We start from the raw sequence: 14,007 nt of genomic DNA on the forward strand, positions 1-14,007 counted from the left end.
TGATTAATGAACGATGTGTGTTTGTCCCTAGCAGATGCTTGTAGTAAGTGTGTTGGCTGATGTTTGGAGCAAAATAAAATACAGCATGTAACAGACAGAGGCACTTGCACTGAAGATGAGTCACACTGCATCACTTTTTTTTTTTTTCTTTTTTTTTTTTTTTTCCAGGGGAAGGAGGATTTGACCCTCACTGAGTGAAGGAGTTGCTGATTTAGTCAAGTCAAGAACAGGATGCGACGCTTTGGTCTAGTGCATTGACATTTGCATCTCTGAGTGAGAATGCTTATTTTCATTGGAGGAACAGCAAGACTGCCTTTTGAAACATTTAAAGGTAATCAAGCTTTTGGAGAGGAAGTGAATGTATTTTGATGGAAAGCTTTGAGTCTCTCTGGACCTGCCAGAATGGTTACGGAAAGACTGGAGCCTTTCCGTGTGTGCATCTTTTTAAACTGTGTGGTCTGTTTGGGGAGTTGCATATAAATATTTACATTTGTATTTTACTTTCACCTGATGTAAGAGTGATTTCAAGGTAAATGGCTGAGAGCAAAACGTTGCTGATCTAAAATTAAGAGAACGTGTCCTTCTGAAGCAGGTTAGCTCAGGTTGAGAGTAAGTATCAGAGGGGTCTGGAGAGGATGATGTCTTTTCCACTGACTAGCACTGGCTAGGGGACGACTCTGACATACAGCAAATAAGAAAAAGGCACTCTTGCATGCTGAATTCTCATAAGAATTTTGCACAAGACAGCAAAAAGCAAGCTTTTGCCCCAGAAGTATACCCTTTCTCTCCCTCCTCCAAAGCCCCTTGGGACTGCGGTACGGATTGCTGGTGGTTAATACTTTGCACGTGGACTGAACTGTGTCAGGCAGAGGAATGAGAATAGTGTCAGAGTTGTGCGGAAGAATCCCTGGGCATGTCCTGTCTCCAGACATAAGCTCAACCCATATCTATTCCTGGATTTTGAAGCACTGCAGAAAAGTGTTACTCGGGCAGAGTCTAAATGCGGTAAAAGCTAATAGTCAGTAGGACACAGTGGAGGATTTGATTCTTCAGTAATGTCAAGACAAATACGAATTCTTCCTCCAAGGAAAACAAAACAAATGCTCTCTTTCCATAAGGGATGTGACAACCCTAAGCAATTGTGCAACCCTCTGCAATACATGATCCAAACTGAGGTCCATATTCTTCCACGTATCTGCTTCTATGACATGGAAGCTTACAGATAGATGTTATGCTTTTAAGATGGGGCAGGATCTGTGCCCCTACCTGGAGATCTTTCTTGCTATACCTTTGTTGTGGTGAACTACTCCTGGAAACCGATGCCACAGCAGAGTAAAACAGTGAATACTGGGGCATCTGTGGGCAGCCACACAAAAACTGCTCACATGGGTGGCCAGTTAAGTCACTTCTCTGCTAATGTAGATAGGCCAAAGCTCATTTGGACCATATCTATTCTGCATAACTTTACAAAATCCGCTTTTATTTGAATCCCAGGTTATCAAGTTGCATTAATCTCAGTGAAAGCAGGAATCCTAAGGAGAAACGACAGGTACAGGGCTGTTCTAAATGCTGAGGTACACTATCCTGCCTGTGTCCCCATCTGGTTGACAAAGAATTTAAAATGATATCAGGTGTTAAGCCTAAACCCATCTGGCCTTGGGCAACAAGTGGTACTGATGGCAGCCGGTCCCCATCAGGAGAGCAACTCTGCAGCAGTGCCCACAGGAGCTATGGCCATGCTAGCTGGGGTCAGCAGTATTGTTTGCAAAGTGTCCTGAGTGCACATGCTGCTTTTGGATAAAATGCAACTGGGACTGTGATTCACCAGCTGCCTGTAACACAGCTGGATATGTTACAGAATCATAGAATGATTAAGGTTGGAAAAGACCACTAAGATCATCTAGTCCAACCACTGACCCGTCAACATCACGTCTTTATCTGGAAGGCTCTGTCAGCCAAACCATCTTTTCTCACCTCTTGCGAGGGCTGGCCTCCTCTTCTGCATAGGCCCTGACACAGCTGAGGAAGTTGCTTTCAGGTCTGCAGCACCACAGGATTGTCCTTCTGCCCCAGATCTGTAGTGCAGGTCTCTAGCTTGAGCAGGCAAGAGGAGAAACGCCTTATAATTTCCCTGATGATCTGAAGCTAAACACAACCTCTTTGACAAAGATGCTAATGTAAATGGGGCCTTAGCTTCTCTTTGAAATGGTTTGCAAAACTGCCTTGCACAAACCAGCTTCAAAGAACAGTTGAGCCCTGCCTCTGGTAGCCACGTGAAACTGCTATTGCCTCTCAGGTTAAAAAAAAGTGTTTGTAGGCAAAGGGTTTTTTTTTTTAAATTGAAAACAGTTTCTCAGGCCAACACAGACGAGTCCCCCCAGGGTTGAAATCAGCTCTATGTTTCTCAAAACAGTGTGAAAATAAGATGGGTGTTCCAGCTGACTAAAGTTTTCAGATTTTAATTAACTGGCAATGAGCCATAGAGACACGAGGTGATGCACCGTGCTGGGCCAGCTTGGTGTGGAGAAGCCAGGCTGTGCCTGAGCACTGCCCCGTATCTGCTAGTAACTCCTGCCTTTGGGGACCCCACAGGCTGCTGGGCCACCCCCCTGCTGTGGACAGCTCATGGGCCTCATTCAGGAATGCTGAAGCTGGGCTGAGGTCTTTCACTCCTCAACCCGTGGTCTCAGGCTTTGCAGCAGCAGAAGGCAAGGGACTCTGCCTGCTTGTGGCAGGTGGTAGCTGGTAGACGTGCTGAATCTTCACTCCTGCTGTAAAATGGTACACGAGAGGACTTATACCTCAGTGCTACCTGCCTCGATAACATCTTTTAGTTCAGTGACCTTCCCTCTGCCCTAGCGCTCCCTTGCCCCTTTTTAAGGACAAAAGAAGAAAAGGAAGGCAGCTTGCATTCTGATGCTGGGTCAGTGGATGCGGGATGATTCAAATTCAGCACCTTCCTCTGAGCTACGTAGCACCCAAGGGACAGTATCTTACTCTGCTCCTTTCTATCACTCTGTGCACTTGTAGGGGCTTATGGTATTACTGCAAAACACTCTGGACATGCACAGCATGAAGAAACAAGTCGGAAGGTACATTTAGATGCACCAGACTCAAATCAGATAAACTCACAGGATTCACGTGGCCTCTGACACCAGGTGATTGCAAATGGTAATAAACACAATCCAAATTTAGGTTGGCACACACTTTCCTAGGAAGGGGGAGGGGGGGAACAGCTGCGTTTTAACAGACTAAAAGTGGTTAGAGAACTTTGTTAATTCAGACATAAACCTGTTAGCATAAAATATTGCCAGAGGTCTGCAATGGCCTCAGACAGTTTACATTTTTCATCACTGCTAGAGACAACTAACCCTTTCTCTCCCTAAGGATAATATTGCTTCTCCACGAGGCAACCCAAAAGCCAATCTCTTTGTACACAAGAGAAATGCCTCTAATCTAGACTTTATTAGACCGATCATTATATAATGGCTTTAGAAACTCTGGACAAAACACAGTAGTGGGTTTAGCCGACGGTAATGTCAGACTGCTGTCAATAATCCCTAGCAGATGCAAACGTGTGACCCTTTTTCCCATAATTGTTGAATATTTATTTTTATCTTATAATGTTAATAAGGTTTATTGTGCTGCAGAGAGAGCTGATATCACATGACCTTCATCTTCCTGACTCACAACAAAACCAGAAACATTACACTGCCTGTCACGTCCTGTTGTTTAATGATAATGTGTAGGTTAGTTGCTTTTCTTCTCCACACAATATTATTTATTCCTTTCGGGCTGCCTTCCCTTATTCGGAGTTGCCATCGTGCTAAGCAAAAAAAAAAAAGCGTAACTGAAATAGGAGATTCTGAAGCATCTTTTCAGCATGAGCAGTGGAAACAACAACAAAAAAATAGAACCAGTTTTTAGACAGCACTCAATCAGGTTATAAATGGCATTAAAAGACGCGATTGCCGAGAAGAGCAGGGACTGGATTTGAAGAAGCAGGAGACACTGAGCAATGCAGCCTTCCTAAATGAGACCTAGATAAAAGCCTGAGTAACCCCAGTCTCAGTAAACAAAAACAGACTATGTGAAGGACGTGGGAGGTAAAAAACAGTCTTCGTTTTCCTTGGAACAAAATTAGCTCTCCTCATGTCGATTGGAGGTGGCGAGAGCCCAAAATAAAGGTTTGCATCTGGTCCTTTATTTGTGTTGTGCTGAGCTGGGATCCCCAACGCAGAGAGCTCCTTTTGGATCAGCCACGCTGGTGTTGCCTGGCACATTAAGAGCCACGTGGATAGAGACAGAAGAATGCGATAGCGTGGAGAACCAGACTGTAGCTTAGGCTGCATCTTTTCACCGTGCTGCGAGGAAAGGTGAGGCTGGTTCGAGGGTGGGTTAACGGGACCTTCATTTCACACACCTGGGAATGAATGGCTGCAGTTCCCTAAGCACTGTTTATCATTGCTGCATCCGGGAACTGCTTCCCACTCCTCCTCAGCAAGGGGAAAAGCAAAGTGTGCTTCAGGCCCAAAACCTCCTGCCAGTCCCTGGAGAGAGCAACCGGTGTATCACACCACTTGATTCTTGTCCAGCTTAAGCAAGGGTGTGGAAACCTTCATCAGTGCACTTCAGAAAAGCAAGCCCAGCGTGGGGCTACGCAACTAAGAAGCATGGAAAAGCTGGGAAGTCGAGCCCCTTTGGTTGGGAGTCATCCTGCTGGAAAGAATGGGACTGATGGCAGAGGAGGTTCTCCACTTTCTGTGGGCAGGCGCTCTGGCTTTGCACCAAGAGCTTGGGAAGCCCAGGAGATGTAGCGTGCTGTCTGTGCCAGAGTTCTCCAGATGCATCGTTCTGAGTGCAAACTTTATGTGCTCCCGGAACAGTGAGGATAAGTCATTCTTGGTTTCGTTACAGGCTTTAAGTGGAGTGAGAGCCCACAGCAATTCTAACACATTCCCTTTACAGGTTCATTAATGAGACCTATGGGAATCGGATTGGGTTCTTCTTCACTCTGTTATTTGGACTGTGAGAAAAAAAAATGCAGAAAGGCAAAGCTATTTTCAAGCCAGGACTTCTTTCCTGTTTCAAAACTGAAATGATTATCAGGCTTCTGCTGCTAAGTCCCAATATTTGGGGTATTTATTAGAGTTGTGAGGAGACTCTAGGTTTTTTTTATTTGCGTGTTAGAGTTAGTGAAATAAATGCTAGGGTGCACTTGTGAATTTGGCAGTGCATCCCAATTGCACTGACACGAAAACCAAGGCTCTCTCCCCAGTGGTTTTGCACCAGTGTATTTTCACTTGGGATCATTTTTGTTAGGACAGTAAGAGCTCCACTGTCCCTAAGCCTGGTTGCAGTTGTGTCAATGATGAAAATGCTGTATCTGGGTCTGGCTGTCCCCCAGATCCTGATATCCAGCTCTCCTCCGCTGCCTCTGAACTAGCACAAGCCAGGTCTTGGTTTTCAGGCTGTTACATTGATACTGAGGTAGCTAATGCATGACAGATGTCATGATGAAATCATATATCCAGTGAGGTCACTGGCAAAGCTCCCGTTTGTGTAGAGTCACAAGGTTTTGTGCAGTGCAATTTCAGCTCCATGTGCAATACCCAAAACACAGGTCACCCCCAGTTGCAACATGGCTGCTTTTCCCAGCAAGGTGATCAAAAAGCGGCAGTGTTCACAGCGTCTGTAACCAGCACTTCACCGGCATCATCCTTGGGCATTTTCACATAGTGGGCAAATCCAACAGGGCAGTTGCCTCTGAAACCCTTCTGCCAGCAGTCATTGGACAGCAATGCTCTGTTGCTATCCAGGAACAGTACTACCTTTTGGCTTACTACTGGCCGGCTGCCAGATACCTGAGGACTAAGACCTAGAAACCTTAACCCTGCTGTGTGGGGTTTGACCAGCAGTGCAGGCTCAGGGTTCAGCACACAGCTCTGGGAACCGTGGGGAAATAAGGCTGCAGTTCTGCTTCTGAGCTAGGAGATAGGCCTCCGGGCCACTTGCATTTCTGTGCTTCAGAGCTGCATGTGCTCCCACGCTGTGTGTGTGGTTATGCAAACAAAAGTGGCTTGTGCTGTAGAGCTGCAGTCCCTGTTCTGTGTCATGTGCAGGCATAGGGAAAGCTGCTTTATGTCTCCCTTAGAGAAAAAGTACAAACAACACCAGACTGGATTTTTGGTGGCCCTCCATGAAGCAGTTTGTGACCCATTAGTGGCATGCTTGCTGCTATCTGGGAATCCATGGGAGGTGGTGATTCCCATGGGAAGTGGTGAGAAACAGCATCATGCACCCTGGCTAGATTCTGTGATGCAGTGGTGCTTTAGATACCCAGATTATTTACAGCTAGGCAGGGTATCTCTGTCATACACCGTGGTGAAGTGAAGCCAGAAACTACTGGCTATCTAGCCATTATTCATCCATAAGGATAACTTATTTTATCATCAAAATGAACCATTCAGCATTATGGACTGCAGTGGAAAAGATTAGGCCTTCAACATAACTCAGAAGCAAAGGCTTAGTGCTGCCCCCCCTGCTTTCACTGCAGTTCCTGTTCCCTGCCTCCGTCCATTCATGCAAGAGGAACTTCAGCAGAGGAAAGTGGCGCCTGAACCCCCAGTCCCAGGAAAGTCTGTAACACTGGGAATACTGTAAGTATGGGTAAAATGAGTAAAATGGATAGGACATCGAGGCAGCATGGGCTGGGCTGTTTAATGAGATGGATGCAAACCAAAAATGTGTTGTTCTGTACAGTCAAATTCTAAGACGTACATCCAGAAACAGAGTATAGGCCATAATTCTACCTGGAATCCTAGGCTCCCTATCTAGAAAGGAAAGACCCTAAAAAAGATCAGTGTGTCTAACAGTCCAGGAAGGTTGTGGTTGGGGTGTGGAGGAACCCAAGAAAGTCCACAGACCAAAACGACTGAGTACTGGAGATCGTGGCGTGTAGTGACAGACTGCTGGAGACACTCCATCTGTTTAGCTTAACGAAGACAAAGTTGAGAGAGAGGACGACTTGATCACAGTCTCTGAGTACTGACATAGTGAGCAGAAATGTGATAATAGAAGGCTTTTCAGTCAAGCTGATGCGACTGTAATATGATCCAACTGGAAGCTGGAAGCCAGACAAAATTTTGACTACAAATAAGGTGCAGATGTTTAACAGTGAGGGTAATTAACCAGTGGAACTAATTATTAAGAACTGTGGGGACAAACACCACCTTTAAATCAGGATTAGTTTTTTTTCTTCTTTTTTTCTTCTTTTTTTTTCCCCTGAAAGATTATAGAATCATAGAACTGTTTGAGTTGGAAGGGACCCTTAAATGTCATCTCGTTCAACTCTCCTGCAATGAACAGGGACACCTACAGCTACATCAGGTTGCTCAGAGCCTGGCTCTAGCTCCTTCAGGAATGACTTCGGAGATGTCCTTCACTGCTTGTGTTTCACAAGAGCTTGGGCCTGGCTTGAGTTAGTCTTGAGGCCACGACACTGCACAGGGAGCCCACAGTGCCAGCCCATTGGGCTCACCCTCTGTCCCACCTCTGCACTGCTAAAAAAGAGGATGCATGGATAGGAATGGGGAGAGAAAGTTATGGGCATTGTGACTGTAGATCCACCTTTGTGAAAGTCTGTGCTTTATCTCTGTGATTCAGTTACTTCTTAAAAGACATGAAAAGAATGGAATTAAGATGGCAAATGCAATTGTCTGTCCTGCTAAAAGCATTGCGAGCAAAAGCAGCTTTCAGAAAAGGCAGTGACAGAACGACCTGGCTGCGATGTGCTGGGTTTGGCTGGGGCACGGAGCACCCTACAAATCCCCACGGGAAGAAATGGCCTCTGCCGGGAGTGAAGTCATCCAGGGGAGCGGCCTGGTAACAGCCGACAGCCTCCCTCAGTCTTCTGGGGACTCCCAGAACCTTCCTAAGCTTTCTAGGGCCTTCTGAGGCTGTGAGGAGATGCGGGTCACCAGGCCATCAGGCCCTGCCTGCGCTGAGAGCATCACGCTCGGACACAGAGCAGCCAAGCCGACCCCACACCCGTGGTGTCCCCCACAACAAGGCCGCTCGTCCCGCAGCCCTCCGCCATTTCCCCACTGCCTCCCTGGGGGAGGCCCGCGCTGCGCGGGGGCAGGGGGTGCCCAGCTGCCTGCTCGCACCTGCCGCTGCTCGCAACTGCAATTAGTTGCACCCGGTCGAAGCCAAATTGAGGCCCCTTTCAAGCCGTAACTCTGCGCATTCTGTTTCCAAAGGGAAGTTCATCTTTTATGTGCATGCAAAATGGATAACACCCAAGGAACTTTTTTTTTTCTTTTTTTTCTTTTTTTTTTTTTCTTTTCCCCTTCTGCCAGTCAGGCGAGGATTTGTTTAAAAAAGCACTGCTGCGGCGGTGAGGTTTTAGCAATCCTTCTGGTTGGGCTTGGGAAAGGTTGGCTTGTCAAAGAGCGGGCTCAGCGTGTGTGGCCTGCTCCTGGCGAGGGGTGCTCCCGGAGTGGATGTCTCACGTCACATTGGCAGCATTACATTGCCGTCGCAGCTCTCTTAGGCACTCTGCTCCCCCACACCGTTCCCTTTTCCTGCAGCCTCTGCCTCGGGCTCTTTTCCTCCTCCCTCACTCCTCCTCGTTGTTTTTCCTGCGCCCGCATCCACATTCACCCATCTGCAAATCCCCTTTCCTTGGGATGGCGGTGCGTGGTGGTCCCCGGTTCTGCTGAATCAGTTCTTCCAAAGGCAGGGCTCCCGTCCCTGTGATTGACAGAAGGTGCTGATTCAGTAGTGCGTGGGGGATCCGGCAGCAACCGCATTAAGAGGATTTACAAAAAAGATAAGGCGCAGCGCTGAGCTTCCCTCGGTAATCGTACAGCACACAATTCGGGACTGCGCTGGGAATTTCGGCGCGGCTGACAGGTACACAGTGCTGATCCAATTGTCCTTACATCCGTTATTAGCCAAAATAAGGGGCAACTGGAATTACAAATGATTTCTGGGTAAACGCTTAGCTCTGATTCTGAATGATCTCTCGGCAATAATCCACACGTAATCCTCAATACAGAGAGTCTGCTCTAAAGGGAGCTCCGTGTTGAGGAGGCCTCAATAATGCATGGATGCCCTGATTCGCAAAATAAAGGAGGAGAGGGGAAAATAAGAAAGCCGTGTTTGTTTTCTAGCCTTTTTTCTGGGTTGAATAAAATTTAGGGAAGTACGTGATCACATACGTACCATTTATTAAGAGAAGATTACCTGCTTGGTAATTATTTCTTTGGGAGAATAATTTAACACCTCAGTGACCGTGTGTGACTGTCCCAGGCAGGTCTGATGTATCTCAAAAATAAACAAATGAGCAAAAATCCTCTGTAATGAATTGGTTTGTGATGTTTATCCCTCAAAACACTATATATATATTCTTTTTCTTTCATGGTAGAGAGTCGGAAACTGTGTAGCTGTGAGGCCTTGATTGGAGGGAGCAAGTCCACTGAAGGTTAGTGCCTTCTCTCTTTTCCTCCGTACGTGCTACTGAGAAATATCACCTGGCACAGTGACACTCACCATGGCCCATCATCAGAGAGCCCCGCTGTCCTTGGTGTGTTGGTCACCCTCACTGCCACCTCATGAGGTGAGGTGGGAAGGCATGCTACTTGCAGAGCACAAGTTCCCAGAGAGGAGCAGGTGTCTCTTCACTGTTTCTGGATCTTTGTCACTTGGAGGGCTGCTGAGTACAAGGGGTAGGAGGGCTGCAGGCAGGGCTCAGGTCATATGTATGCATATGTATGAAACGAGTATCACAGGGCTCCAGTTTATGCTGGAATGAGACCAGAATCAGAATCCGAGAGAGACAGGAACTCCAAAGCCATCTACTTGTCTTGGTTGTCTTGTGGGGGCATAAGACTCAGGGCCAGGTTTTCAGAAGGTCTAATTCCTCTAAGTACCCACTTGATCATTCCCGCTTTGCTATTTATCTCCTTTTAAGTGTGCTCTTCCTACAACAACTTGACTGCTGGAGAGTGGGCACAGAAGAGTTTGAGTCTACAGCAATTACTTGTGTGAGTAATCCCTGAGTAATTCCGAGAGGATTTACCTGTCTGACTAAGGGCCCTCAGAATATCACCAAACCCTTCGATATATACTCTGAAAACATATTTGGCCCATTGCTTCCTCAAGGACTTTCAAGGGCACAAGAGGAGGTTTACCTTAATTAACATCCCTTCAACATTGTAGACAATGGGTTCATCTCTTGGCTATACAACAGAGGAATGTTGAAAACAATATCTGTTCATCGTGAAATCATGTTCTCCCAGCTACCTGCTACAGAGGTGAAAGCAGGCACTGTCAAATACCACTGAAGAAATTTAATCTTTCCCTGCTAGCAAATTCTGAAAAGGCAAATAACATTTTCATAGTTTGTTTACTCATTTGTTCCTTAAAAGAGGCAAAGGAATCTGTGAATCAGAAGAATTTCCATCTCAAAAATTGCTTTGGCAACCAGTGGCTTGTAATTTAAGATTAAGTGATTGAATTTCATGCAGCCTTGCTTAAAATTCACTACTCCACATGCTGTCACCACACATTTTTTAAAAAAAATCTAACAAGAAACCCCAAACATCTATAACGTTACTACAAGTCAGTCAAAAAATGTCCAATCATCTGGGAGGTGACAAAACGTGCTTAATGAAGATGTAGTCTGCATGACTGCTGGATTTTTCCCCTTGTAGCGTTCACAGCCTATCAGAGAGTTCCCATTCCCATGCAGTGCTGGTGCTGGGCTCACTTCAATCAGGCTGCACAAATCAGTGGAGCAGAAATGCCTCTTTCCCTCCATCACCTGAAGCCAATGCTGATTCATCCGTTCAGACCCATTCCTTCTGCCACTCCTCTGAGTTTACTGATTGCTGATTCATTTTTCCCCCTCCTTTTTTTCCCCCACCTCGTACTAAGCATCCCGTGTTGAGTTCAACACACTTCGTTTCCAGGTCTGACTGAAAGGGAATATGGAAATTAATTGGCTCAGACTGCTAGCAGCCTTTTGCACGTGCCTGTACTCCGTGAGAGGTGCAGTGCAATTGCCTTTCCACTGTAGCTCCTTATCAGCCACCTGTCTCCTTGCGTGTGTTTCCTTGGCTGCTCTCAGTCTGGGTGCTGGAGATGGATGTCCCCTTCCTCTCCCTGTTCTGCAAAAGGGAGGGCAGCTGGCAGGGCTGTCCTTGTGAGGGCTGAAGCTGTCCTCGTTTGACTTAAAATAGGACAGATTTAGTGAATTCTCCAGCTTGTGGTAAATAGCGTGTGACTGGTGCTTTGGTGAGGGCTGCAGAGATGCTGTACAGCACAGTGGAACTTCTGCTGAAATGTTTATTTGTTGTCTCTGCTGGACGCAGGTCCTGGCTGAAAGAAAGCAGCTGAGGTATGTCCCTTGGCCATGAGAGGAGGGTACCAGGATCCTTGCAAGTTGGAATACAATCTGGCTCTGCAGCTACGCTCCATCTCAAACATTTTCATGCCTAGGTTTCTATCTTCCATTGGTTTCATACTGAATTTTCTCATGGAGCTTCCTCCCGACTGCAGAGAATTTGGGTTTCCCTGGTGAAGTCTCCCTGTGTCTTTGATGCTGGAGTGCTGTTGCTAGCATTGCAGAAGTCCCACTGTCCCATGCAGAGCACTGTACAGGTATTTTTTTGAGGAGCTGCCCCACATTCCTGTGGAGCTTTTCCATCTCTGTGAAAAAAAGCTGGGGAGAAGGGAGGCCTTATCTCCATGTTGTGCATGGGTGAGGTCCGAAAAAGGGCTAGGCGGGACAGAGAGGCCAGGAGCACATATATAGGAGGGGACAGGAGTGGAGGCCCACAGCTTGGAGACACACAACCGCCGGAGGGCTCTGGGAGTGCCCCAGCACTTGCTAGGGGGCAGCGGGCTCCTTTGAAGAGTGAGTGGTGCAAGACCCAGCCTGACTCAGTCACCCTTGGCATCATCCCTTGCATCCTCATTTCTGCAGGCTGATGGTGTGTGCCTTGCTAGGGCCCTGGGCTTCTACTCATTCATGTTTGTAGGAACCCGGAGGATGACTCAGATTATTACAGCACTGTAGATCTGATGCTGTCTGTGATGTCTCTGGCATGATGCCCATCTTTCCCTTCTGTGTTTGAACAATCTCTTGCTCAAGGAGCCCTGGCCTGATAGAAGGACTACCTCCTATTATTAACACAGTAGCAAGAAATGAAAGGGCAGGCACATTTGTATGTGGTATAATTTATGCAGAAGACATGATCTCAGGCACAGTGGATGACAAAACCAAACGAGAAACTTTTCTTCTAGTTTTATCACAGTTTCTCCCAGAACCTCTGCTGTATGCATTCTGGAAATTTACAGGATGAAGGATTTTGTCATGATATCTAGTTCTAATCTGAAGTGATTTACTGTTAAGTTGAAAATCAAGCCTGTACGTATCCCCCTCCAAGTGGTTTCTATGACAGTTTCTATTAACCATAAAAATGTCACTTGCTAGGAAGTATCAGCCTTCTTGTAGGCTTTGCAATCATTGCTACCAGATGCACACTTACTGAATGGAATAAATATTCTTGTACAATTAGCCTGGCATGCAGGACATGTCTGGCTATCTCTCTTGCCTCCAAAGTGAAGTTTTCAAAAGCAAACCCGTATATCAAGAGATGAGATCTATCTGGATTTTCTGAAGTTCTTCAGATCTTGCAGTGTTATGATGCTTTATGGATAAAGCATGGTGGTGTGTAAACTTAGGCTAAGTTTTCTTCATTTTAATCTGTATAAGCAACTGAAATATTCATTTTTCATTGTTTTGATCAAGTGGAAAAAAATATTTGATGTCTATTCTGTGATTTAAAATGTATTTTGAAATACACTAATGGCTCTGTGGCATTTCCTGCTGTTGCACAATCACGGTGAAGCTGGTACTGTCTGGATGCGCCATACACACTTTGCCCCTACCTACCCGTTAAGGAAATGACACACAAAGCCTTCCTTAAGACTGGGGGGTGGTGATGACTTCTTCCATATGTGGGATGTGTTAGCAGTGTTGAGACACTGATTTGAGCTAACCTTGTCTTCAGGTATGAGCTGAAATGGGAGTCTGGGTTTGCGTAATGCGCTGTCAGGGATCTTATCCATTACACTCAAGGTTTTGGTGAGGAACTCAAGAAATCAGCCTGAATAATGGAAAAGGCATTTGATCGGCTGCTCTCATGATGTGTCTGCCATTGAAACCACACTCTGGAGAGGAGTCAGAGGCTGGACCTCCACTGCTGTGTTTGAATCTGAAGATGGAAATGGAGGGTGCTGCAGAGCTGAGCTGGTGGACTCGGACTGTGAGAGATACATTACCCTTGCAGCAGAGGAAGCATTGTGGCAGAAGAAGCAAGAGGCCCTGTCACCTTCATCTGCTTACAGGATAAGGTCACATTCTGCTCTTTTTTTGCACCAGTCTAACCACTGAAGACACTGGATGTGGGCTTGTGTGTGTTGGGGAAAATACTACTGTGCTGCAGTTTGCAGCTGGCGCAACGAATGGAGATAAAAGCAAATTCTACAGAGCATCTGGCTCACTTGGTGAAGTGAGCTTAGAGCCTGGATGCTTCTGATACAGCAAGGTGGAAAGTAAAGAACCTAGTCCCATTTCCAGAGTAGGGAGAGGTTTTGAAAGTAGCAGCTCTGAGGAGGCACACGGACTGTGGCTTCAAAAAGGGCTGTAACTATGCACGAGCTCCAATAGTTATTCTGGTGTGAATGAGAGCAGATGAACTCCTGCATCCGCTCATAATGTGAGCAGAGCCATGCCATCAGTGCAGGAAGCTGTATGTGGGCGCAAGTGCGAGTTGATGTGCTGCTCTAGGCAGTGCTCATGGGAGGAGATAAGGTAGACAGCAGAAGGGTTTAGCTCCTTCTCTGCTCTTTGTCTGCTTTGCAAAGGCTATTGCGAAAGCAGAAGGAGTTTAAAAATGTCTGGAATAATGATTTGCAATCTGTCAAACCTGCTCT

At 46.4% G+C, this 14,007-nt stretch overlaps 1 long non-coding RNA gene across 4 annotated transcripts in view; it reads left to right on the forward strand.

Annotated features, from left to right (window-relative positions):
* Positions 1-14,007, forward strand: part of LOC107057076 — a 29,145-nt gene that overhangs the window by 6,301 nt on the left and 8,837 nt on the right. Inside the window, exons 2-4 of one of the 4 annotated variants that reach the window (XR_005847247.2) lie at positions 169-331; positions 6,557-6,659; positions 9,431-9,487. This is a non-coding gene — a long non-coding RNA (uncharacterized LOC107057076). Of the gene's footprint in view, positions 1-168; positions 1,550-3,030; positions 4,377-6,556; positions 6,660-9,430; positions 9,488-14,007 lie in introns of all 4 variants that reach the window. The other 3 variants (XR_006933447.1, XR_005847241.2, XR_001471291.4) reach the window with 3 other exon arrangements.

Source organism: Gallus gallus, chromosome 1, assembly GCF_016699485.2.
Source record: "Gallus gallus isolate bGalGal1 chromosome 1, bGalGal1.mat.broiler.GRCg7b, whole genome shotgun sequence".
NCBI lineage: Eukaryota > Metazoa > Chordata > Aves > Galliformes > Phasianidae > Gallus > Gallus gallus.